The sequence below is a fragment of the Megascapheus bottae genome, chromosome 7, assembly GCF_031878675.1.
Source record: "Megascapheus bottae isolate mThoBot1 chromosome 7, mThoBot2.hap1, whole genome shotgun sequence".
In the NCBI taxonomy this organism is placed as follows: Eukaryota; Metazoa; Chordata; class Mammalia; order Rodentia; family Geomyidae; genus Megascapheus; species Megascapheus bottae.
Genome location: NC_143515.1, coordinates 20035636 through 20063357, shown reverse-complemented (window position 1 = coordinate 20063357; position 27722 = coordinate 20035636).

Below are 27722 nucleotides of genomic sequence, written 5' to 3'. Positions count from 1 at the left end.
GCCCTTGTTTCTGGATGATTGGGTAAATGAGAAGCAGTGGAATTGCTGGGTAATAGGGGAGCTCTATGTTTAGTCTTTTGAGGAACTGCCATACTGCTTTCCATAGTGGTTGAATGAGTTTGCACTCCCACCAACAGTATAGTAGTGATCCCTCCTGTCCACATCCCCTCCAGCATCTGTTGTTATTAGATATTTTGATCCTGGCCATTTTAATTGCATTGAGATGGAATCTTAGAGTTCTTTTGATTTCCATTTATTTTATGACCGGAGATGTCGAGCATTTCTTCATGTGTCTATAGGCCATTTTTGTTTCTTCTTCAGAGAAGACTCTAAGTCTTTGGCCCATCTTTTAATGGGATGGTTGTAACTTTGGAGATTAGTTTTGGAGTGATTCAATTTTTTGAGCTGTTGATATATTTTAGATATGAAGGCTTTGTCCGTTGTATGGTTAGTGAAGATCTTCTCCCATTCTGTCGGCCTATTTAATCTACTGGCTATGTCCTTTGCCCTACAGAAGCTCTGCAGTTTAATGTAGTCCCACTTATCCAGCCTTTCTCTGATTTGTTGTGTTTCTTGGTCCTTATTGAGAAATTTTCAACCTGTGACAAGGAGGCCTAGTGTGTCTCTTATTCCTTCTTGTAAGTTTTCAGTGTGTAGGCTTTTACCTCGAGATCTTTGATCCATTTGGAGTTAATTCTAGGCTTTGCATTGATAAGACTTAATAAAGTTAATATGAGTCTCCTCTCTCTCTCTCTCCTCCAGCAGAAGTTCTTTCCTGAATAAAAATTTGATGGCATTAATGTCTCCCTTATGGCTGACATACATAGAGTTATTGTAGTTATTTATCTCAGTGGCTATGAGAAAATAACAGACATAAACACCATAATATTAGTCATTTCCCTCATTTTTTTGTTTTGATTTTGAAATGAGTTTCATCATGTAACAAAGACTGGATGCAAATTCACAATATAGCTGAAGCTAAAATTGAGCTGATAAATCCCACCACCTCAGCCTAAGGAGAGAATTATTTGAAAAACACTTCTTAATAATACTAAATATTGTCCAATTAGTGGTGCTCAAATCCACTTAATACATGATATAATAGCAGATAGGATCACAATGAGGATTTAATCAATTATATCATGATCTATGATATCATCAGAAGGTGAATGAACCACATTTATTCTCCTACTGCCTGTGCCATATCATGGCTTTTGCCCCATTTCAGGTAGCAGAGCCACTCATGGTACTCTGAGCTCAACTGGGATTTATTGAGCTGAGAGCTTCTTGCTCTCACATTTACTCAGAAAAGTTTCTGTGCTGCTCCCCAAATAAGCTACTTTTGACAGCTGTGCCACTTCCAGCAGGGTGGTTTTTGTTCAGGGCTGTATCACTGTGGGAGGCCAATATATACCTTGTCCACAGTAATAAACTCCAACATCCTCAGCCTCCACCCTGCTGATTTTCAGTGTGAAATCTGTGCCTGCCCCACTGCCACTGAATCTGGCTGGGACTCCAGTTTCTCGGTTGGAAACCTTATAGATCAGGAGTTGTGGAGACTGGCCTGGCTTCTGCAGGAACCAATTCAAGTAGGTGTTTCCATTGCTATGTAGGAGGCTCTGACTAGACCTGCAGGAGATAGAGGCAGGCTCTCCCAGGATGACAGTCATTGAGGCCGGAGTCTGAGTCAATACAGTATCTCCTCTGGATTCTAAAAAAGTGAAAAGGGATTAGTTTCAAACTTCTTTCTTAATTTATTTCATACTATAAAATTTTAAGGAGGTTTTATGCACCAAACTGTTCAATAAATCACACACACACACACACACACACACACACACACACACACACACACTGATGCTCATAAATCTTGAGAACCTCTCATCTTAAATTTACCCAGCACCATCCCATTATGTGGTCCCAAGCAGAGCACATGTTCTTGCTACTTCTGGAATCTTTCTCCCACAGATCCATGTATCACAGTAGGTTCTTGTGGACACAGACACAGCACACGGGGAGCAGTGGACACAGAGCTCAGCCCCTCCCCAGCTCCTTCTCAGCTCCACTGTGCTCTTACATGAGCATGAGCATGAGCAGCCCGAGGAGCTGAGCAGGGCACCTCATTTTCACAGGAAGCAGTCCTGCTCAGTGCAGGCAAGCTGAGAGCTGAGCTCTTATGTGGGACTTGCAGGGAAGCTCCTCCCCTGGGAGCAATATGCAAATGACCTGGTGAGTGCAGTGGAGAGAGACATACTAACAGGTGAGGTGGAAAGACACACCAGGGTGGTGGGGCCTCTCCTGAGAGCCATGACATTCACTGTGATCAAGAAGAGCAACAGAGGGACATGCCTCATGATTCCTCCTGCTCTTGGCCTGCTTCCTAATTCTTCCACCTCTTCTCAGGTACATTTTACACTGTTATTTGAGAAGGATGAATTTTCATAAATATTGAGTCATTCTTATTTATTTTCTAGATAATTGCTTAAACGATTATTTTGGTCATTTCTTTTTGCTTAATATAAACTATATTATGTAGAAAGCAGAGAAGAAATATGCAATTAGTGTTGTTAATACAGATCTATAGTTCAGACAAACTGTGGATTTCTGTATCAAGTCCCTCAGATGCATGCTTTTGCCCTTGAAATCCATAACAGGTGCTGTAATGTTCTAAGGTGACAGTCCTGATGTGGCACAACAGTTTGTTTTGTCCTATACGTGATCATTAAATAAGTTGAAGAAAGTTTTCTTCTGTTTTAACATCTTCCTTGGTGTTTATTTTTTTTTATTTGCCAGTCCTGGTCCTTGAACTCAGGGCCTGGGCAAGGCTAGCGTTCTACCACTTGAGCCACTGAACCACTTCTAGCATTTTATGTGTATGTGGTACTGAGGATTTGATCCTAGGGTGTGATGCATTCTAGGCAAGCACTTTACCACTCGGCCAAGCTCCTGGTCCCATCTTTCTTGTTTCTGAACTCTTTCCAGGGCATCTACAACCATACCCAGCATTAGGTTCAGGATACTTCCTATCTCTTCCTTTTGATTTGAAAGTTTATTGGGTGCTCAGGAGTATGCCTGCACATACCAGTTGCTGTTCATTTGCATTTATAAAAATGACGTTATTATAGTGTAATCAATTTTGAAGGATAAGGTTATGAATGAAGAATTCTTGGTTGGCTTTTGTTTTTCATTTATTAGTCATAAATGCTAGTCTACTGCAGTCTAAATTCTTGTTAATAATATGAATTTAATCCAGTACATAAAAAGACATAGTTTTCTGGAAGATTATTTTTCCCAGTATAGGAGTTGTTTTTTTTGTGGTTTTATTTTTTTTCAGTCAGTTGAGGGACTTGAACTCTTGGCCTCGGTGCTATCCCTGCTCTTCAGCTCAAGCTACCTCCTTGTTCCTTGAGCCACAATGCCACTTTCAGTTATTTGTTGGTCAATTGAAAATAAAATTTTCAAGGACTTTCATGCCCAGGCTGGCTTTGAACTGTGATCGTCATATCTTAGCCTCCTGAGTAGCTAGGGTTACATGCATGAACCACCAGAACCGAGCCAGGATAGTAGTCTTTTTTTTTAATCTATGTTTTACATGATTGTGTTTCAGTAGAACCCTTTAATGATCACATTAATATCATATTTTAGAATATTTTTCATATATTTGGCTCATCTCTCTCTATAGTTTTTATTCATAATTTTACCATGCTAATTGTCACATTGACTTATAAAACTCTGTCATTCTTTTTGGGGGTGGGTCAGTTGTTGCTTGAACTCAGCGCCTATGCACTGTCCTTGGGCTTTCTCAAGGATAGAGCTCTATCACTTGAGCCATAGAACCACTTCCAGCTTTTTTCTATGTATGTGATATAAAGGAATTGAACCCTAGTCTTCGTGCATGCTAGGCAAGCACTCTACCACTAGGCCAAACTACCAGCCCCTGTCATTCTTTTTTATTATAAAATTTATATTGTTGTATTTTTCAGTTAGTTGATTCTTCTAGTGACAGTACATCTATGTCATGAATTGCTCTATTGCATTCTAAAATTCCCCCAAGTGGTTCATTTTTTTGTCTTTCTTCCCTTTGACTTTCCCCTTCCCTCCCTCTCCTCTTCCTAGCCATCTTATGTTACTAGTTTGATTATCTGAGAACACAAACTTGCATTTGTTTCCCCTTAGGCTTTCTTAACTCTGCAGGAAAACCCAAGTTTAACACACTTTCTACCCAGACAGATAATTGTACCTCATCTCTGACAACTATAAGTTAATAATCCTCTACCAAACAGACACAACTTCAGAGATATGGTGCCAGTAAACTAGTAGAGAAGAACCGAATGGCTACCATATAGCCTTGAAATATGCATCCTCTATGCATCCTGATGCAGAGCCCTGGAGCAGCCTCTTTATTCTGGGACCTCTTTTGTCACGAGTAGGATGATATGAATCTTTACTCTCTTTCTCATTAAAATTGTGAAACATAATAAACCTTATTTCCCATATCTTCAAAACACTGCTATTGTGTGTGTGTGTTTGTGTGTGTGTGTATGAATTGCATTGTAAATTTAGTTCACCAAAATTTTTGAAACACTCATAATACACAAAACTCTTTTCTTTAAATTATAACGTATAGAGGAGTTACAGTTACATTCGCCAGGTAGTAGGTGCATTATTTCTCACACACTGACACCCCTTCTCATGTTTTTATAACCATTTACCTCCCCCACCTCCTCCTAATCATCTTGTTTTCTCCACTTCCCTTTCCTATTTCAAATAAACATATATGCAATATGCAAGTAAACAAAGTCAGATAGAGTAAGTATATGAGAATAACCAAAGGACAAAAAATAACATATACATTAAGAACAACAGTCACAAAGATAAAGCTTTTATTTCTGTATCCTGGAGATTCTTTCATTTAGCCTTATCCTATATGACCTTATGTATCTATGTTTTGCATTATTGTAATCCTCTGCTAGGAGAGTCCTAGGTGCCACACAAAACTCTTGATCGAAAGATGATGAAGTGACAGTGATAATGGAAGCCACTGAAATTTGTCTGATACAGAAACAACCATTCCGGACACATGAGCAATCCTTGGGTGAAATTATCCCTTCTTATAGACAAGTGGGCAGAGGCATCCTGTAAACTTTCTTTCCTTGTTGTTACAGCATTAGAAAAAAATACTTTGTACTAAAAGAATATACATTTCAATCATTTTCTGTGGCTCTCATTCCTTGCCTAGATACATCATCATTTAGTGACTTCAGGTGTAATCTAGGATTATGGCTCAATTAGACAGTGAGGGGTAGTCTTCAGTTAGATGGTAATAGCCTCTGATCTGGAATTACACCACCATGTCTGGCATTCAAAGGCCTTGAAATACTCAGTGCCAATGCTTCCTACATAGCATTTGAGATACTTCAGTGTCACTAGATTTAGGGGACCTAGAGATTCATTAGTATTTCTTTTGTTATATTTTTTTCTTTTGGTCTGCTCTGGGACTTGAACTTTGAGCCTGGGCGCTGTCCTTGAGCTCTTCAGCTCAAGCCTACCATCCTACCCCTTGAGCCACAGTGCTACTTCCGGTTTTCTGGTGATTACTTGGAAATAAGTGTCTCATGGACTTTTTAGTGCCTGGGCTGGCTTTGAACTGAGATAATCAGATCTCAGCTTCCTGAGTAGCTGGAATTACAGGCGAGAGTCACCCTGTGGCTTGTTACACATTTTTTAGTCATTGTTTAAGCATGCTAAAAGCAAACTTGTCCTAAATTTCTAACCTGGAGAAAGGAAAGGGAGTGATAAGGAAAGTTAGTCATGTAATAGCTACAGGCCCCAAAACTGAAAGTTTGACAAAAATCTTCCTGAAAGTTGGTTGAAATTTAAAATCCCAGTAGACTACAACACATAACTTAGAAAATGTAGTCACAATAAATTTCTGTACCTATGGCTCTAATCAGTCCATAAACAACAAGCATTTTGTATAGCACAATTTTCCCCTGTATGTGTAATAAACCATCATATTGTAAGGCAACATTTATTCACCTTCTAAAAACACTCTTGGTGTTTAAGTCACAGTTACTATTCAGCCTTGTGTCACTAGATGGAGGAGGTGGAGGTGAGGGTTAGTGAAGCTTACTTTAAATACAGGAACTCTTCACTTAGGGTCCTTGACTTCAATGCCAGAAGAAGAATTTCTGGACAAATCATGATAGGAAGAATACTTGACAGAGCTTTATAATTAAACAAAGAGGCAATAGGACAAATAAACAAAAAGCAGACGAGGGCAGATGCTCTCATAGGGAGATAGACATAGAAGCACACAGTTCCTTGGGCTGCTGGGTATTTATAGGGTAAAGGCAGGGGATCTGGCTTCAATGTCATGCAAAGATAGGGTTTTTTTTCTTCTAATTACACCTGGTGTTACTTTGAGTTTCCAAGTAAGAATGCATCTTGCCATAAAACAGAAGCTTGAGACAAAGATGTGCCCTGTTTTCTTCATTTTGGACAGGTAACTTGTGTTTTCTCAGGAAGGCCTACATTCTGTCAGTTAGCTGTTAAGTTGGGTGAGATGTGCATCCCTCAGGAAGAAATGAATTCTGTTGTCTCTCCTTGGAGCAAAGATAGCACTTGTACATACTATATTTTTGAGTTGTCTTAACAGGTTTAAGTTATCCTGCTTCAGGTGCAGAAATTTGTTCAAGAACGTGAGGCTTTTCTGATATATATCTCTGATGGTTCATTAAAGCCATTCATTTCACAGAGACTAAAGCCTGTGACACAGTATTTCTGAACAGTTTTTATAGGCAGTTTCTCTTTCTTAAGCTAATGATATCCCTGGTCTTTATTTCTTTGTAGAAATGATGGCAGAAGAGGCAGCCTTCAAATTCTCAGTTCCAGCTTGACCTCAATTTCTCTTCATTGCTAATCTTGAAGGACCTGAGCAACACCTGCTTGATGGCAAGGAGGAGGAATGGGAGGCCTCTTATCCTTTTAACCCAAGTTCATCAGGGATTTTCTGGACTTACACGAAAGAAGAAAGAATGCTTTCTTCCTTAGGATGATGAACATTGTCTCAAGCTGGGAGTGGTGCTTAACATATACACGACTTTGCTTCTTAGTTCAAAAAGAACAAAGTTGACATAATGTAAGAATTCTTGAGTATCCTTAGGATTTATGTCTGAAAACTTTTTCTTCTTCCTCAGTGATAAATGTGGTCCCATAGTTCTGGTGGAAGTTTAAATTCTGGTTTCAGATTGATCTGTGTCCTATATAGGAAACATGCCTCTGATTCTGTTAGACCAAAGTTTAGGTAACTTTACCTCCTCTGATTTGCTATTTAAAATCAATTGATATATCAAAGATGAACTGCAAGTTATTTTGATTTTATTAGCACAGAAACTTCCATCTGTGAGTCATTATAGTTTTTACTTTCTGTATCTCATAGATGTTTTTGACAGTACTGGAGTTAGAACTCAGGGCCTTAGGCTTGGTAGGCCAGCTCTCTGCCAACTGAGATTATTGCTTACTGCTTTTGCTTTGATTCATGTTTCAGATATCTGCTGACATAGTTGAAAAATGCCTGAGGTGGTCCTGGATTAAGTTCCTTCTACTTCTACCTCCTTTATAGCAGTAGAGTCTAAATATCCTGGACTTCTCATACTTTTATTTGTTTTGTTGTCATCTCATTGCATTGACCATGACATATGTGTTTAGCCAGTGTAATTTTAAAATCTGACCCAAAGTTGATGGCGGTGAAATTGTTCTTGAACCTGATATTAGAAAAAGCTTGAAGAAAATCCCAGGAATCAAGAGGAAAATTGTATGAAAAAGTTACCATACAGAGCCATAAGAGACAGAGACACTAACACTATCTTGCCACCAAGCAGTTGCTCAAAAAGGAAGCAATTGCTATGAACAAAACACCAGGTATCTCAGGCGGGCTGCTACTTAGCAATCTGAGAAGCCTCATGTGGACTCCACCTTGAGTTTTTCCTGCACCTTCGCGTTGTACTCTTAGATGGCTGGTCCTCACCCATGCATGTCTCAAAGGGCAGTGTGAGTAGCTCTTGGCTCTGGCTTAAGTTCTCTGACTCTAGGTGACTTCCTTATCATTCTACTAGTTTCCCTATAGAAATTATTCTCTTTTCTTTTATATCTGTCCCATTTATCTGAACAAAGCTGTTTCATCCAGGTATTTTGTGTGGACTCAAGGTGAAGAGCACAACCACAGCCATAGTCTAGCTGTTATAGTATAGGGCTTGGGGTCAAATGATGTGCCTCAGGGGACCCACCCACTTCCCACCCCTGCTTAATGGAGGGTGGCAGCAGTTATACTCCATAACTGTCTGCTTCAGTTTCCTTCAGTGTGTAACTGTTCCGGTACTGTTAACTACTTTGCAGTGTCTTCCCTTGGAATTTCTATCCTTGCCCAAATTACTTCCATAGCTAAAATCACATATCTCATAGTCCTAAATATTTTCCTCAATGGCAACAAATCTCTGAGGTCTTTAGTCACAGCATATCTGTATCTTCTCATTCTATTTCCTTCCACATTGCTGTTAGAATTTGCCTGTAAAGGAGAGACTGTCAGGTGGTTGTCATTTTTCAAATTTACTCTTAATTGACCTTTTTATTTTTTAAACTTTTCCCAAATACTTAGCTCATGATATTCAATAAGGAAAACTTGTTAACATCCATCCTAAAGGCTGTTTTAGAATGATTTTTTCTCAAGTTATTCCTTAATGATTGTTTGGAAATATTCCTAGGTAAAAGTTATAATTGGTTGAACAATGTTTCATAAAAAGGAGGATCTTAACAAAATGCATAAGTGACATAAGTTAAGAGAATAAAATAAAGTAAATAAGAAAAGAAAATTTGTGGGACATGCCCATGGATCAATAGCTAATACTTCATCACAAATATATTTATATAACATATTTTTTTAATTAGAAAATTTATTAATGTTGATTTTTACATCATATTTTAAATGACAAGTTTAACAAACAAGTGTTCAAGGAGGGAATGTCTATTTACAATCAGTGGGACTTAGTATTTAGAACTTAATCAAAATTAGGCTAAGGGTTTGTATGTCATAGAAACATATTAATTTATGAAATAAAACATTATGTCTATAGAGTCATAGGTTTTTATGTCTATATAGTTATGTTTATATTTCCATTACCATGTCCATAGCTTTGGGTATGTAGTTATTGAGTCCTCGCTCTTATACTCTTTGGATTTTATAGCCACGTATTGAGGATACCATGTGCCTTTTGTTCCTTAGGTCTTGACTTGTCTCACTCAACATGATTTGCTCTAGATTCATCCACTTCCCTGCGAATGCCATTATTTTATCTTGTCTGTTGGCTATGTAGAATTCCATTGTATATATATATATATATACCACATTTTCTGTATCCATTCATCAGCAGTAGGGCATCTGGATTGTTTCCATTGCCTGGCTTTTGTGAATAGTGCAGAGATGAACATAGCTGAGCAGGTGTCCTTATAACATCCTGGGTCATGATGTTCAGGATAGGTGCCCAGAAGTGGTATGGCAGGATCATAGGGAAGGTCTATTTTCAGTTCTTTAAGGAACCTCCACACTGCTTTCCAGAGTGGCTGCAGTGTAGTAGGGTTCCTTTTTCTCCACAACCCCGACAGCAACTGTCATTGTGTGAATTCAAAATCTTGGCCATTCGTGTTGAGGAAAGGTGGTATCTTAAGGTTGTTTTTATTTGCATTTCCTTTATGACCATGGATGATGAACATTTTCTCATATGGGTTTCTGCCATTTTAATCTCTTCTTCTGATATGTCTCTCTTTAGTTCCCTTGCCCATTTAGTGAATGGTTTATTGGGTTTTGGGGGGATTAGTTTCTTGAGTTCCCTGTAGATACTGGATATTAAGCATTTGTCAGATGTATTGTTTGTGAATATCTTTTCCTAGTTGATTGGCTGTCTCTCTACATTTGCCACTATGTTTTTATCTGTACAGAAACTTTTTATTTTTAGGTAGTCCCATTTATCGAGTCTCTCTCCAATCTGCTGTGACCCTGGGATTCTGTTAAGGAAACCTTTCCATGTGCCTATGAGTTCCAGTGTCTCTCCTACTTTATCATGTAGCAGTTTCACGGTTTCTGGTCTGACATTGAGGTCTTTGATCCACTTTGAGTTAATGCTTGTGCATGGCGAGAGGCTAGGGTCAATTTTTAGTTTTCTGCATGTGGCTGCGCAGTTTTGCCAGCACCAATAATTGAATAGACTGTCTTTGTTCCACTGTATATCTTGGCTCCTTTGTCAAATACAAGTTGCCTATAGGTATGTGATTCTATTTCTGTGTCTTCCATTCTGTTCCACGGATCTTCTGGTCTGTTTTTGTGCCAATACCAAGCAGTTTTTGTTATTATGGCTCTATAGTAGAGTTTGAAGTCTGGTATTGTAATACCACCATCATTGCTCTTTTTGCCTAGAATTGTTTTGGCTATTCTAGGTCTTTTCTTATTCCATATGAATCTTTGGATTATATCTTCTATTTCCATAAAGAATGTATTTGGGATTTTGATAGGGATTGCATTGAATTTGTATATCAATTTTGGCAGTATAGCCATTTTCACTATGTTGGTTCTCCCTAGCCATGAGCATGGGATGTCTTTCCATTTCCTAGTGTCCTCTTTAATTTCTTTCATTAGGCTTATATAGTTTTCATTGAATAACTCCTTTACATCTTTGGTTAAGTTAATTCCTAAGTATTTTATTCTTTTGGGGGCTATTGTGAATGGGATCATTTTCTTGATTTGGCCTTATGTTTGTGTATTGTTGGTGTACAAGAAGGCTACTGACTTCTGAAGGTTGATTTTGTATCCTGCCACTTTGCTAAAGTGGTTTATTAATTCTAGAAGTTTGGGAGTAGAGTTTGTTGGGTCACTCAAGTAGAGGATCATGTCATCAGTGAATAAGGATAGTTTAATTTCTTCTTTCCCTATGTGGATCCCTTTGATGTCCTTTTCTTGCCTTATTGCTCTGGCTAAGGGATCCAGCACTATATTGAAGAGAAGTGGAGAGAGTGGGCATCCCTGTCTAGTTCCTGATTTTTAGGTGAATTGTTCCAGTCTTTCACCATTTAGTATAATATTGGCTGTAGGGTTTTCATATATGGCTTTCACTATTTTGAGGAATGTACCTCTTATTCCTATTTTTTCTAGTGCTTTCAACATGAATGGATGTTGTATTTTGTCAAATGCCTTCTCCACGTCCAGAAAAATTATCATATGATTCTTATCCTTAACTCTATTGATATGATGTATTACATTGATTGATTTGTGAATGTTAAACCAGCCTTGCATTTGTGGGATGAAGCCCACTTGATCATAGTGTATGATTTTTTAAATTTGTTTCTGGATTCTGTTTGCTAATATTTTATTGAGGAGTTTTGCGTCTGTGTTCATTAGAGAGATAGGTCTGTAGGTTTCTTTTTTTGTTGGGTCTTTCCCTGATTTGGGGATGAGAGTAATATTAGCTTCATAAAATGAGTTTGGTATTGCTCCTTCTGTTTCTATTTCTTGGACGAGTTTTAAGAGTATAGGTGTTATTTCATCCTTAAATGTCTTGTAAAATTCCGCAGTGAAACCATCTGGACCTGGGCTTTTTTTGGTTGGCATTTCCCTGATTGCTTCCACAATTTTGTTGTAAGAAATTGGTTTGTAAAATTTCTTTACCTCATCGTTGTTCAGTGTGGGTAGCCTATATTTATTTAAGAAATCATCCATTTCTACTAGATTTTCTTGTTTCTTTGAATATAGGCCCTGGTAGTACATATTGATTATGGACTGAATTTCTTGGGAATCAGTTGTGATTGTTCCCGTGGGGTCTCTAATCTTGTTTATTTGAGTCTCCCCTTTCCTTTTTTTGATTAATCTTGCCAAGGGTTTGTCTATTTTGTTGACTGTTTCAAAGAACCATCTCTTTGATTTATCAGTTTTTTGTATAGTAGATCTTATTTCAATCTCTGATATTTTTTATTGTATTTTTGTTATTTCTGTCCTTCTAGTTGTTTTAGAATTAACTTTTTCTTGCTCCTCTAGGCGTTTCAGTTTTTTAAGGTTATTTAAGTGCTCTTCTTCTGTCTTTTTAATATGAGCTCCTAGTGCGATAAATTTGCCTCTTAGAACTGCCTTTGCTGTGTCCCATAAGTTCCTTTGTGATATTTCTTGATTGTAATTTCATTCAAGGACGTTTTTAATTTCATTTCTGATCTGATCTGTTACACAGGAGTTATTCAGAAGTGTGTTGTTCAGTTTCCAAGTGATTGAATGTTTTTTGACTTTGACTGAATTGTTCAGAATTAGTTTGACTCCACTGTGGTCTGATAGAATGCATGGGATTATATCAGACCTCTTATATCTGCTTAAGTTTTCTGTATGAACTATTATATGATCTATTTTGGAGTGTGTTCCATGTGCTGCTGAGAAAAATGTAAAAAGTTTCGCTGTTGGGTGGAAGACTCTATGCATATCTTTTAAGCCCGGCTGGGCTATGGTGTCGTTTTAGTCAATGGTGTTTTTGCTTAATTTTTGTTGCGTTGACCTGTCATTTGTTGAGAGTGGTGTATTGAGGTCTCCCACTATGATTGTGTTTGAATCTATCTTGTTCTGTAATTCTAAGAGAGTTTGTTTGGCGAATTTGGGTGCTCCCATGTTGAAGGAGTAAATGTTTATAACTGTAATATTATGGGCATGGATTGTACCCTTTACTAATATATAATGGCCTTCTCTATCTTTATGTAATGATTTTACTGAGAACTTAATTTTGTCGGAAATTAAGATTGCTACTCCTGCTTTTTTGCATGGTGCATTGGAGTGGAAAATTCGTTTCCATCCTTTCACTTGGAATTTGTTTCTGTCTTTGGCAGTGAGGTGGGTCTCTTGGAGGCAACATATGGATGGGTGGTGTTTCTTAATCCAGTCTGCTGCTCTGTGTCTTTTGATTGGATTGTTCATCCCGTTCACATTTAGGGAGATTATGGAGAAGTGGTCAGTGTCCATTGTCGTTATTTATTTTTACTTCTAAGTTTCTTTCTCTCTCTTCTTTCCCCTTTTGTGTTTAGTGAATTATAGATATTTGCTTCTTGATGGGGGTTCTTGATGTTCTACAATTTGTTCTCAACTAATTAGTATTTTTTGTAATGCTGGTTTACTGTGCACATATTCATAAAGCTTCTCTTTGGAGTGAAATATTCTTGTTTCTCCCTCAAATGTAAATGCCAGTTTTGCTGGATATATCAGTCTGGGTTGGCAGTTGTTGGTCTTCAGGACATCAATGATGTTTTTCCAAGTTTTTCTTGCATTTAGGGTTTTCATGGAGAGATCTGCTGTAAATCGAATTTTCTTCCCATTAGAATATAGCTCCTTCTTTGTTTTTGCAGCATTTAAGATCAATTCCTTGGTATTCGGGTCTTGTGTCTTTACTATGATATGTCTAGATGAGTTCCTTCTAGGATCTTGCCTGTTTGAAGTCCTGAAACCTTCAATAATGTGAGTATTTTCCTTTTTGAAGTTGGGGAAGTTCTCTGCTATGATTTTGGTGAATAAAGGTTGCATTCCTTTGTCCTGAAATTCTGTGCCCTCCTCAGTCCCTATTATACAAAGATTCGACTTCTTTGCTGCATCTGCCAGTTCCCAGAGCTCTCTCTGGTGGATTCTGACTGATTTTTCCAAGGTGGTGATTCTCTGTTTCAGCTCCTGTGTTTTATCTTCCGTTTCTGATGTTCTATTCTCCATCTCCGTCAATCTGCTACTTAATGCCTCCATTTTTGCTTGAAGTCTGGACATTGAGCTAATCATGTCTGCTGTGAGGGTATTAATCTTTTCTTCCTTTTCTCTTTTGAATTTGAGGAGCTCTTTGGTGATTTCCTGCTTATGTTCCTGGAATTGTTTTTGGAATTCTGTTTTAATCTCTTTAGACATGTTCACAATCATCTCCTTGAATAGGGTCATGTTTCGTGTCTCTTCAGGTGTCATTTCTTGGGATGGTGACACCTCTCTCGTCCCTTCGCTCTTGTTGCCTTTTGGGCTTTGCATGGGACTTTGATAATTTGTGTATGTCATGATTCTTCTTTGAGCTCTCCTCGGCATCGAGAACTGTTGTTGTAGTTCACTCTGTGGTCGGTAGGTAGCAGTCTTTACTTGGATTGCGACCGGTGGTTCTGGGAATATGTGAACACCTGTGTTTCTTGGCCAAATTGATTCCTCTGGTGACTAGGTCAGAGTTTGCAGTTTTTGCAGGTGTTTGGCCTGTTTCCAGAGGCTGTGTGCTGCTGCACAACTAGCTTTCAGCCCAACCAGTGGCCTCGCAGTGGGCCGTGGGATGGATCTGTCAGCTTCAGTCTCAGCGGGCTGGGTGGACAGTGGGTTTTCCTGTGCTGTATATAACATATATTTAGTCATCATACAGTATATCCTATATCTACAGTATATATGTATATGTACATGAAACATAAGTTGTGTGCATGTGTAAACTGGACAAGCTGAGAACTATAGGACTTCTGACATAAAGAAGATCAGCCTTACAATGAGGCTTCTTCACAGTTCCTACTGTAAATGAAAGACTTCAGTGTTATTCCTATGATCGCAAAAGAGGTTTAGATTTGTTTTAGTTCCACACAAAGAAGATTCAGTGAACTGGGAACACTGCTGTGAGCCTTGGTGAGAGCTGCTGTGGAGGAAAGAGGGAGTAACACAGGAAACTCCTCAAGTTCAGCTCACCTTGCAATGTGCAGTAGAGAGTACAAAATGGCTATATACCTAGTGCAAACACGCTTGGTTGTATTCAGTGTTTCTCATGACGGTATAAAGTTGATTGATAAATGGAACTGAGATTTAGAGATTTAAATAGAGAAATTATATGATTGTCCCCATGTTAGGGGAAGAATTGTTTCTAAAAGCTTCAGCGGCTATTCAGGATATAATCAGCAGGCTAGAAATAATGGAGCGAATGTTGTTATTAATGTCATGCAAATGTCTGTAACAAATATTTTACTCATGGATAATATTTAATGTCATGTTGTATTAAAGACTGAAATGTACACTATCACCTTCCTATCCAAAATTATACTGAAGTTCTCCAAATGCAATAAGAAAACAACCTAACCAAAACAAAACAAAAAAAAATTATCTGGAGCCAAAAATAAAATGACAAATTTCTTTATTTTTGATACAGTTGATTAAATGTTTAAAATTATATAAAATAAAATACTTGAAATTATCCTTTCAAGTGATGCTTACAAGCATCACTTTGCCCAATGTGACTATAAGTTTAGGATTAAAATAAAACATAAATAAATACAAAATATTTTCATATTTATTATCTGGAATGTAATTCTAATATTGACGTTTTCAGAACAGCATCAACAGCTCTGGACTATAATCACTCTTACTCTGAAGGCTGAGACCTTGAAGACTGCTGCTTCACCATCACCGGGGCAGAGGTCCTGCCCTAGGAGTCTAGGACCGATTTTGTAAATGGAGGCATGAAGAAAATAGCTGGGACCACCCAACCTCACACTTCTGCTTCTCTGGTGGTTTATTTTATGGCTTGTGCGAGGTAAATTATAAAAATGTTGGCAGTAATAAATGGCATCATCTTCAGGCTGTAGGCTGCTGATGGTGAGAGAGTAATCTGACCCAGATCCACTGCCACTGAACCTGGATGCAACTCCAGTGACCAGACTGGATGTGTAATAGATCAGGAATCGAGGAGCTTTTCCTGGTTTCTACTGGTACCAGTTTAACTGTTTGTTAATCTCTTGACTGGCCTGGCAAGTGATGGTGACTCTGTCTCCAGGAGATGCAGACAGAGAGCCTGGTGACTGAGTCATCTGGATGTCACACCTGGCACCTAGCATTGGAAAATAATAGATATACATAGACTCAAGCATCTTATAAGAAACTTCATAAACAACCAAGTATCATTGATTATAAGGGCAGGAGATCGTCAGCATAGTCTTTCCTTACTTGGAATCCAGAGCAGCAGCAGCCCCAGCAGCTGAGTGAAGGCCCTCATGTCCGTGCTGTGTTCTGACCGGGATTGACTCCTGCATCTGGGATGAACAACTTATGAAGAAGATGTGAGGGCAGTGACTGTGCTGTGGGCCCATGCAAATCAGCAGGGTTCTGGGTATTGCTGGGACGGGCTGGTATGGCTGAAATTCTGAGCCTCAGAGTAACTGAGACTAGGCACCAGGCTTGTTGTTTGTATCTCCAGAGAAATCCTAGATCTGTTATCAAAACAGTATAGATGCCACAGTAGAAATAACTTGGATCTGAAGCAAACTTGGACATAGATCTTCATTTCCCATTAGAAAGAATATCACATCATTTGTAAAGAAATGATGGTACTGCGAAAAAATTTTGTTAAGTGAAGCCTAGAGCTAAAAAGGATACATGTTTTCTCTTATATGTACAAGATAGAATCTAACGTATAAATACATAAGTAAATGCATATGAGATCACATGCCAGTATATCAAACATATTTAACAAAGTAGGATATTTACAGAGGAGAATTCTAATTGCATAACAGTTAAAAAATGGGCTTGTTGTTCAACAAAATGAGTACTAGCACTGGAAAGATGTGGAGGGGAGGTCAAAGAGGAGTATTAGATAAATGAAGAGAGGAAGATGGGGAAAATTTAGTAATAAAATCCAACGTACATCCTATGAACCTAAGAAAGTTAAGAGGAAGGGATCGGGGGGAAAGAGTGCATTGTACTTATGAACCGATTTGTTGAATGGTAGGTATGTGGTAGTACTATTTGAAGATATAGTACAATATAATAAATTAATTCTCTGATCTTCTGACATATTTTTGTTGGTGGTGGTGGTGGTGGTTATGGGGCTTGAACTCTAGGCTTGGGTGCTGAACATGATCTTTTTAGCTCAAGGTTAGCACCTTATCACTTGAGCCATAGCACCACTTTTGGTTTTCTGGTGGTTAATTGGTGATAAGATTCTCATGGACTTTTGTGCCCAGGCTAGCTATGAACCATTGTACTCAGATCTCAAACTCCTGATAAGCTAGGATTACGGGTGTGAGCCACCGGCACCTGGAGTATTCTCTGATTTATTTTTAAATGCTCATTTTCCCCCAGAAGATCTGTAATCTGCCACAAGTCATATGCAACATGCATTTTATTCACTTGAAACTTCCAGTGTGGCAAAGGACTGTTATTGAGGAATTGAGGACTTTTTTCATATATTTTTATTGTAATTAATAGAAGGTTTACATTATATTCATTAAATGGAAGGTTCATTGTTTCACAAACATTAATACCCTTTCTCATGTTTTTGTCCTAATTTCCATCTCCCACCCCCTCCCTTCATCTTGTTTTCCCCCTTTCCTTATCCTACTTCAAATAACCAAATAAGCATATGTACAATGTTTTCAGATAAAAAGGTAAAATACTATAGCAATATGAGATAACCAAGGGACAGCAAAAGAGATGAGAGATAACATAGAGCAGTAAGGACAACAAGCACACACTATATGGCTTTTGTATTTATATCCTGGAGGTCCAGTCATTTAGCAACACACTATAATGGCCTTATGTATCTAGGTTTTCTTCTATTTTAAATCTCTGCTAGGAGAGCCCATGGTTTCTACTGATTATGACAAATGAGGGAAACCATTGAGCCTATATTTCTTTGAGTCTGGCTTACTTCACTTAATATGAGATTTTCCTTTGGAGATTAGTTTTGGAGTGATTCAATTTTTGGAGCTGTTGATATATTTTAGATATGAGGCCTTTGTCCATTGTTTGACTGATGAAGATCATCTCCCACTCTGTAGGCTTCCTAATTAATTTACTAGCTATGTCCTTTGCCATACAAAAGCTCCGCAGTTTAATGCAGTCCCACTTATCCAGCCTTTCTCTGATTTGTTGTGATTCTTGGTCATTATTAAAAAGTTTCGACCTGTGCCAAGGAGGCCTAGAGTTTCTCCTATTCCTTCTTGTAAAATTTTCAGTGTGTCAGCTTTTACCTCCAGGTCTTTGATCCATTTGGAGTTAATTCTAGTGCAGGGTGACAAAGAAGGATCCAACTTTAGTTTTCTGCAGGTGCTTAACCAGTTCTGCCAGCCCAACTTAAAGACTTAAAGAGAGTCTTCTCTGAAGAAGAAACAAAAATGGCCTATACACACATGAAGAAATGCTCAACATCTCTGGTCATAAAAGAAATGCAAATCAAAATAACGCTAAGTGCAAACTCATTCAACCAATATGGAAAGCAGTATGGCAGTGCCTCAAAGAGCTAAACATAGAACACCCCTATGACCCAGCAATTCCACTACTTGGCATTTACCCAACCATCCAGAATCTAGAGCATAGTAAATGCACTAGCACAACAATGTTCATTGCAGCATTATTCACCATAGCAAAGATATGGAACCAACCTAGATGTCCCTCAGTTGATGAGTGGATCAACAAGTTGTGGTATTTGTACACAATGGAATTCTATGCTGCTGTCAGAAAAAATGACAGCATGGCATTTGTTAGGAAATGGAAAGACTTAGAAAAAATCATATTAAGTGAAGTAAGCCAGACTCAAAGGAACTTAGGCTCAATGGTTTCCCTCATTTGTCATAATCAGTAGAAACCTTGGGCTCTACTAGCAGAGATCTGCAATACAGCAAAACCTTGATACATAAGGCCAAATAGTATGAAGCTAATTGAAAGGACCTCCAGGATATTGAAACAAAAGCCATATAAATGAATGACTGTTGTCCTTAATATACTATATTATCTCTCATCTCCTTTGCTGTCCCTTGGGTATCTCATATTGTTACAGTATCTCACTTTGTTATCTGCTATATTGAATTTATTTGTATTTGGTTATTTGAAATTAGATAGGGAAGGGGGGAAAAACCAAACAGGGGAGGGTAATGGGTACCAAGACATGTGAAAGAGTATCAATGTATGTGAATTAATGCACCTTCTATCTGGCAAATATCATGTAACCCTTTTATTAATTACAATAAAAAATATAAAAAATATGAGTTTTTCCAGCTCTTTCCATTTCCTTACAAATGTGGCGATATTATTTTTTCTGACAGCAGCATAGAATTCCATTGTGTATAAATACCACATCTTTTTGATCCACTCATCAACTGAGGAACATCTAGGTTGGTTCCATATCTTTGCTATGGTAAATAGTGCTGCAGTGAACATGGTTGTGCTAGTGGATTCAGTATGTCCGTGTTTCTGGACCATTGGTAAATGCCAAGTAGTGGAATTGCTGGGTCATAGGGGAGCTCTATATTTAGTCTTTTGAGGAATGGCCATACTGCTTTTAATAGTGTTTGAAAGAGTTTGCAGTCCCACAAACAGTGTAGTAGTGATCCCTCCTGTCCACATCCCCTCCAGCATCTGTTGTTATTAGATTTCTTGATCCTGGAGTGAGGTGGAATCATAGAGTTGTTCTGAATTGCATTTCTTTCTTTTTCAGTGTCCGAACCAAATTTATTTATTTTTTTTGCACTAACTAAGCAAGTGCTCTATGATTGAAGCATACCTCCAGCCCTTTTGTGCATGACTTATTTTTTTGTTTTCATATATTTTTATTGTAATTAATAGAAGGGTTATGTTATATTCACCAGATAGAAGGTGTATTATTTCACAAACATTGATACCCTTTCTCATGTCTTGGTCCCCATTTCCCTCCCCCCCCACTCCCACCCCTCATCTTGTTTTCCTCCCTTCCCTATCCTACTTCAAATAACCAAATATGCATATATACAATATATCAGATAACCAGGTGAAATACTGTAACAATCTGAGATAACCAAGAAACAGCAAATGAGATGACAGATAATACAGTACATTAAGGACAACAATCACTCATTTTATGGCTTTTGTTTCTATATCCTGTAGCTCCTTTCATTTAGCATCATTCCATACAACCTTATGTATCTAGGTTTTGCTCTATTGTAAATTTCTGCTAGGTTTTTACTGCTAGGTTTTTACAAATGAGAGAAACCATTGAGCCTATGTTCCTTTGAGTCTGGCTTACTTCACTTAATATGATTTTTTCTAAGTCTTTCCATTTTCTTACAAATGGGGCCATGTCATTCTTTCTGACAGCAGCATATAATTCCATTGTGTATAAATATCAGGTCTTCTTGATCCACTCATCAACTCAGGGACATCTGGGTTTGGTTCCATATCTTTGCTATGGTAAATAGCGCTGCAATGAACATCATTGTGCTAGTGGATTTAGTGTGCCCTTGTTTCTGGACAGTTGGATAAATGCCTAGTAGTGGAATTGCTGGGTCAAAGGGTAGCTCTATGCTTAGTCTTTTGAGGAACTGCCATAGTGCTTTCCATAGTGGTTGAACGAGTTTGCACTTCCACCTACAGTGTAGTGAATTTCTTTTATGGCCAGAGATATTGAGCATTTCTTCATGTGTCTATAGGCCATTCTTATTTCTTCTTCAGAGAAGACTCTCCTTTAAGTCTTTGGCCCATCTTTTAATGGGATGGTTGTTTCTTTGGAGATTAGTTTTGGAGTGATTCAATTTTTTGAGCTGTTGATATATTTTAGACATGACCCTTTGTTCTATTGTATGGTTATTGAAGATCTTCTCCCACTCTGTAAGGTTTCTAGTTAATTTGCCAGCTATATCCATTGCCATACAGAAGCTCTGTGGTTTAATGCAGTCTCACTTATCCAGACTTTCTCTGATTTGTTGTGTTTCTGGGTACTTTTTAAGAAAGTTTCTACCTGTGCCAGGGAGACCTAGTGTATCTCCTATTCCTTCTTGTAAAGTTTTCAGTGTACCTTCAGGTCTTTGATCCATTTGGAATTAATCCTGGTGTGAGAACTTTTAACTTTAGCATCGTGGACCTAGATCTCTAGCCTGATCTCAAGGCTGGCAGCAGCAGACTCCTCCCCAACGTCCCACTCTAATCAGCCCACTTGCTCAGCTAGAGCCTTTTTCACAAAGATATTTTTTTAATTTTTTAAAGATTTTATTAACATTGATTTTTAAATCATATTTTAAATGTCATGCTTAAAAAAGTATTCAAGAAAGGAATCTCTATATACAATCACTGATAAAAATATTTTTAAAAGATAATTTTTTGGAAAGGACAGATGATGTCAATCTTTAGGTGAAATATTCCCTTTAATTTATTTTTTATTTTTTAAAAATTTTATTGTTGGGGTGAATTCAGGTGTTGTCAGTGTGATGTACACAGGGGTTACAGTTACATTAATCAGGTATTGGATACATTACTTCTTGACCATTGCTCCCCATTAACATTGAAGGAGTGTGAATTTACAAATCTGTTCCCCGTCTTTCATTGCCTGACCATTTAGAAGACATTTGGTCCTCCTTTATTCTTCTGTTATTCACCCCCATGCCAAATACAGCAGCAAACGAGAACCCAGGAAATCAGAACTTATAAGTATCACAAAGGTACATTTCTCTACACATTGGAGTTGTATGATTTAATAGATACTGCAGTGACTCAAAAAAACCATGCACATGTATATCTCTTTTTCATAGCATATGTATGTAAACAATTTTGTCTAACATGGTCCCCAAATTTTGATATATTTGTTCATATCAGAAGCTCCTGAAGTTACTGTGGTTTTAACTATCATGGTAGTAGATTATAACATGGAAAAATATAATTATATTTTTAAATAGTTATAATACTGAAATGCTTTTATTGCAACTTCGCATTAAATATGAAATAAGGCAGAATGTGTTGTCAACAAACATTGTCCGATAATATTTTTATTAAATGGCTTCATTAGGGAAAAATTTGGTTGAAATTACCATCGGCTAAAATACAGCTCCATGAATATTCTGTTACTTTTAAAAAAATCTGTTACTTAATGAAATTTTCGTTATCATTTACCAGATCTGACAGGTTTAAAATTTTGCATTTTTGACCTGCTTTCAGAAATGCTGAGGAATTGAAATTCTAGAAAAATTCTCAGTAGCAAAGAAAACAACTATTTGGCCAAATAATTCTGAAGCTAAGCATCTTAGGGTTTTCATCTTCCATGGTTTTTCTTTTGTTTTGACGTTGACTTTTTTGTATGGGTGCCTAGATGCTTTCCAACTGTTTCTTGAGATGTAATTTCATGGAAAAATTGGTATACGTTAAATACAGTCGCCTCTCTCTTTTAAGTTGGCATGTTTTAAAGGTTGTTGATTAGCAGATGAAATTTAGGGTCACCAAAAATATATTCTCAGGTCACTCTGAAAAAATTTCTGAAAGTTGCCCCAACATTGACGAGTGAACTGCCACCTTTCCACTCATCAACACCATTTCTGAAAGAAAATCTCCCAGATCTCCTTCCATGGCTTCTTGTTGATTTGTTCATTAGGGCTACTTCTACTAGAGTGTGAAGACAGAAAGGATCTAACATTTACTAACCTCTGAAAGCAGACTTCTGAGCAGAGGCAGGGACTGGAGAAACACCTGGAAGGTACTTAGGGCAAGTGAGAGCATCAAGAAAATCATCCTGCCCCTGCTTTGCTCTGAGAGCAGAGGATCACATAGTTATTCCTCCAACACCTTAAGACAGCTGCACTCTGGAGAAGGACCAGAGAATCTACCACTTCTAAACCACCTTAGATGGTGAGGATTAGATTTAGAACTTCTGCATTAAACATCTATTTGGAAATGATGACTGACTTTTGTTTAGGTATATAAATCCCAAATGATACCACAAATTAAACTCCTCAGGTAAAATATCCCTTCTCTTTTTTTTTTCAAAAGAGTCCTTGCCAAATCTGTGTTTGTAAAACTAAGGAATAGAAAAGAGACAGACTGCAAAGGGGCCTTTCTAACACTTTGTACCCAGTAAAATCAGCCTGGCTGCATTTGAGAAGCACTGTAGCAGGCAGACCATCAGGAGGAGCAGCTGGGGCATCCCAGACTCTCATTTCTTCACTGGGAGGATTTTTTATGTCTTGTATCACTGTGGGAGGGATACTCTGATACTGCAAACAGTAATAATCAGCGTCATCTACAGGCTGCAGACTGCTGATGGTGAGAGTGAATTCTGTCCCAGATCCACTGCCCCTGAACCTCAATGGTATCCCGGATTGCAAACTAGAGACATCATGGATCAGGAGCTTAGGACTTTCCCCTGGTTTCTGTTGATACCAGTGTAAAGCATCATAAATGTCCTGACTGGCCCTGCTAGTGTGGGAGACCATATCTCCTGGAGATGCAGACAGGGAAAATGGAGACTGAGTCATCTGGATGTCACATCTGGCTCCTAACATTGGGAAACCTAAAAATAAATATTCACACAGTTAATCATATAAGAAAACAATTGACATGAAAACCAGGCAACAGGTCTGGGAGCATAGCCTAGTAGCAGAGTGCTTATCTAGCATGCATGAAATCCTGGGTTTGATTCCTGGGTAACACCTACTCAGAAAAAGCTGACAGTGGTGCTGAGGCGAAAGTGACTGAGCACTAGACTTGAGCAAAAAGTATCCAAGGACCGTGCCCAGGCCCTGAGTTCAAACTCCAGAACAAGAAAGAGAAAGAAAGAAAGAAAGAAAGAAAGAAAGAAAGAAAGAAAGAAAGAAAGAAAGAGAGAGAGAGAGAGAAAGAAAGAAAGAAAGAGAGAAAGAAAGAGAGAAAGAAAGAGAGAAAGAAAGAGAGAAAGAAAGAGAAAGAAAGAAAGAAAGAAAGAGAGAGAAAGAAAGAAAGAGAGAGAAAAAGAAAGAAAGAAAGAAAGAAAGAAAGAAAGAAAGAAAGAAAGAAAGAAAGAAAGAAAGAGAGACAGAGAGAGAAAGGGGGAGGGAGGGAGGGAGAGAGAGAGAGAGAGAGAGAGAGAGAGAGAGAGAGAGAGAGAGAGAGAGAGAGCGCGAGAGCGAGCCAGGCAGCACTGAATATAAAAGTTAAGAAAACTCCCAGCATTGTTCTTCCTTACCTGGGATCCAGAGCAGCAGGAGCCCCAGGAACTGAGCAGGGGTCCTCCTGTCCATGCTGAGTGCTGACTGGACTGACTGCTGCACAGGGGGAGCAGCAGCCTATTATGAAACCCTCAGGCAGTGGACTGTGCTTGGAGCACATGCAAATCAGCAGAGGCTTATAAGGGTGGAAATAGCTGCAGAGAACATGTCCACTCTCCTCTGTTGTCATAGGCCAGAGGGCGGCAGCAGAATCTGCTTGAATAGTTATTAGGTTATTGCACTGATTTCCTAGAGAAACGTAAAGAAACCTCAACTATGAAGTGGGATGGTGTCTACAGTTCAAAAATGACTCACAAGCCTGGTGCCACTGGTTCCCTAATATTGCTCTTGATTTCATCTACTCAGTGAATGTGTGGGATTTCTCCCTTCATATTTGTGAAGTTTTCAACTTTCTTACTGCCACCGATTTTCCTCCATGTATTTTATTTTCATCTGTGAAATGGTGTGAGAGATTTTCATCCTTCTAAATCCATTAAGATATTTTTCACATTCATATATCGTGTTGAAAACAGAGCCATGGGCAGTCAAGAAAGATGAAGAAATAGATGTCAACACAATAGTTGCAAACTATACTCTTTTATTTAGATAATGCATACCACTGATAGAAGATCAGTATGGCAAAGAATGACATCTCCAATTCTTCAACACTACAGGCCAATTAGACCTAAATGACAAATGTATAATACTTTACCACCCAAAGCACAATGCACATTTTTCTCATCTAATTTTTCCCTCATAATTCCCAATCAAGATGATTTTGTTCAGTGAGTATGACCAGTAACTTATTAGTGGCTAGTCTTTGATTTCCAACACCACCTAAATTTTGCCTGTACAACAATCAAAGGACACAATCCCATTGTGTCTGTGATTTCTCAGATCAAACATGAAAACCTTGGGAAACTATGGATTTCTAGACTCAGGTGCTCTACAGATATACCCACATATTTTTCACTTGAGGCCCCAGAATTTCAGGGTAATATATACATTTCCTTTTGAACAGTGTCAGCTCCTCCCTATCTGTCTCCAAGTTTTTCCTTTAGACATTTGAAATCATCTCTGATTGCCTCCTTTTACAGAATTGAGCCTTCCATCAACAGCAACTGTAGCCAATGAAATATTCCATGCAGGGAAGAGTGAGGTATGGAGCTTCACAGCTGGATGGAAACCAGGCACCAACAGGACTCCCTGTGACCCCAGAAGAACATTCCCATTGGCTTGTCCTGGTTGAGATACATTAGAAAATCTCATCATGAATACTTAAAAATGAATGAGACAAAGGAGATGCATATTTTCCCTTGTATGTGGAAATCAGACTTAGCTTATAAACTTTGAAGTAAAAAGGTTATGAACCCCACTCATCACAGTCTCTTCCAGAAGTGCATTTCCCAGCCCTTCTCTGCCTTTCTGAATTCCTGCGGATATTCTGAATCAGATGAGAGCTCTTTTCATCTCAGATGAAATTAGAAACCATCCACACCTTGCAAATAAACCAGTGATCTATTTGATGAGAGCGGAGACAAGTGAGACCTTCATCCACACTTTTTTGTTTTTAATTTTACTTTATTATTTATAAGTAGTTGTACAAAACTTTCCACTAAGCATAGCTTATAAATGCAATGCATTTTGATCATTGTCACGCTCTTTCTTCATTTACCCTATTCTTTTCTATTCAACCCCTGTCTATTGTTCCATATATAAAGATATATTTTAAACACTAAGTGTGAATTTATGTGACTCTCTGTATATGTATGCAGTATGTGGAAGACCTCTTTCTGATTATTCTAGTAAACGTTGATGTAATGGGTCATGATGTTACTGTACCTACTACATGGTTCCATAAATGTCTTACATACATTCTATTTTTTCACATATTGCCATAATGTAATTTTCATATGTGGATTTATTTGAACTGGAACAGAAAGAAGTGTGCTTTGACCATTCAAGTTATGAATAATACTGTGAAATGAAGCAATAAAAATGTAATTTCTGAAACAGGGTTATGAAATTTTTATTTTTCTCCTTATATTACCTCTAGTTTCTAAAAAAATCATATTCCATATTACATTAGTGGATGGGGCAATCACGGTGAAAAATAATGATCAATTTGACAGTCAGCATCAAATATAAATTAATTTTTGATAATTAAATGAAAGCAGTGGATGAGTTGTAAATATGTTCAGTTGAAACATATATTATTTATTTAAAGATCTATGCTGAAGAAAATGAATTCACCTGACTACCAAAAAGTCAATGTTTTAGGTGATGAAGTGATTGACAATTATGCATTGAAACATCACACAATAAGTACGTATACTTAAACATCAAATCGTACTTCAAATATAATTATACCATAGTAATGAAAAAAACTTTTGTTTTCTTTCCAAAATTATTTTTCACAAAAAAATTTTCACAAGCTATATTGTCTTCCTTCTAAAAATCTGTTTTGAGATACCTAGAATGGCTTCTTCATTGAGTGACTGCAATGTTTAGCACAACTTTGACTACAGGTAATTACAGGAGTGTGTTTTTACAAGTCAAAAGAGGCATTTTCAGGTGTGTGCTGCTTGGGATGAGCAGGAGCACAGAGAGTCAGGATGTGCAGATGCTCCATGTCCTTCTTCCCAATATTTTCCAGTGACCTTCAGAGCCTGTATGCATGTGGAAAGCTGTGTCAGCAGGTGGAGACAGCAGGAGGCGGAGCTGGGGCAGCCCAGACTCTCATTTCTGCTTCCCTAGGAGGTTTATGTTACGACTTGTGTCACTGTGGGTGGGAAATCACTATGCTGTTGACAGTAATAAGTGGCAGCATCTTCAGGCTGCAAGCTGCTGATGGTGAGAGAGTAATCTGACCCAGATCCACTGCCACTGAACCGGGCTGGGACTCCAGGCGCCAAATTACTTGTACTATACATCAAAGGTTTAGGGGTTTTCCTTGGTGTCTGCTGGTGCCATGCCAAATAGCCATAAATGTCCTCACTGGCCTTGCAAGTGATGGTGACTGTTTCTCCTAGAGATGCAGCCAGGGAAGATGGAGACTGGATCACCTGGATGTCACATCTGGAATCTGATGGTGGAAACATGAAAACAAATATCCATATTATTAATCAAGTTATACGATGGCTGTCCTAAAGAGTAAAGCATCATGGATCTCACTGAGCTGTGTTATTCCTCATCAATGTTCTTCCTTACCTGGGAGGCAGAGCAGCAGGAGTGCCAGGATCTGAGCAGGGAACCTCATGTCCATGCTGTGTGCTGACTGGAACCTTCTCCTGTACAGGATGGGGATGAGAGCAGCCTATGAAGAAGTCCTCAGAGCAGTGGGCTGTGCTCTGGGTACATGCAAATCAGCAACCTGGGCAGGTCTGGGTTCTGCTACAACCCAGCAGCTCCCAGTGACAAAACACATGTCTAAAAACCTCACATTTCTGTAGAAAACATGATTCGGTTGTCCTATGAAAAGAGTATTTTTTTAAAATTCTCACGTTATCCATGACTTGCTAGATTTTTTTTCTGCATTTTTAAAAACTTAAGTGAGATGGGGCCGGGAGTTTGGCCTAGTGGTAGAGTGCTTGTCTAGCATGCCCGGGATTCAATTCCTCCGTACCACATATATAGAAAATAAAAGCCAGAAGTGGTGCTGTGGCTCAAATGATAAAGAACTAGCCTTGAGGAAAGCCCACGGTCAGTGCTCAGGCCCTGAGTTCAAGTCCCAGGACTGTTCTCTC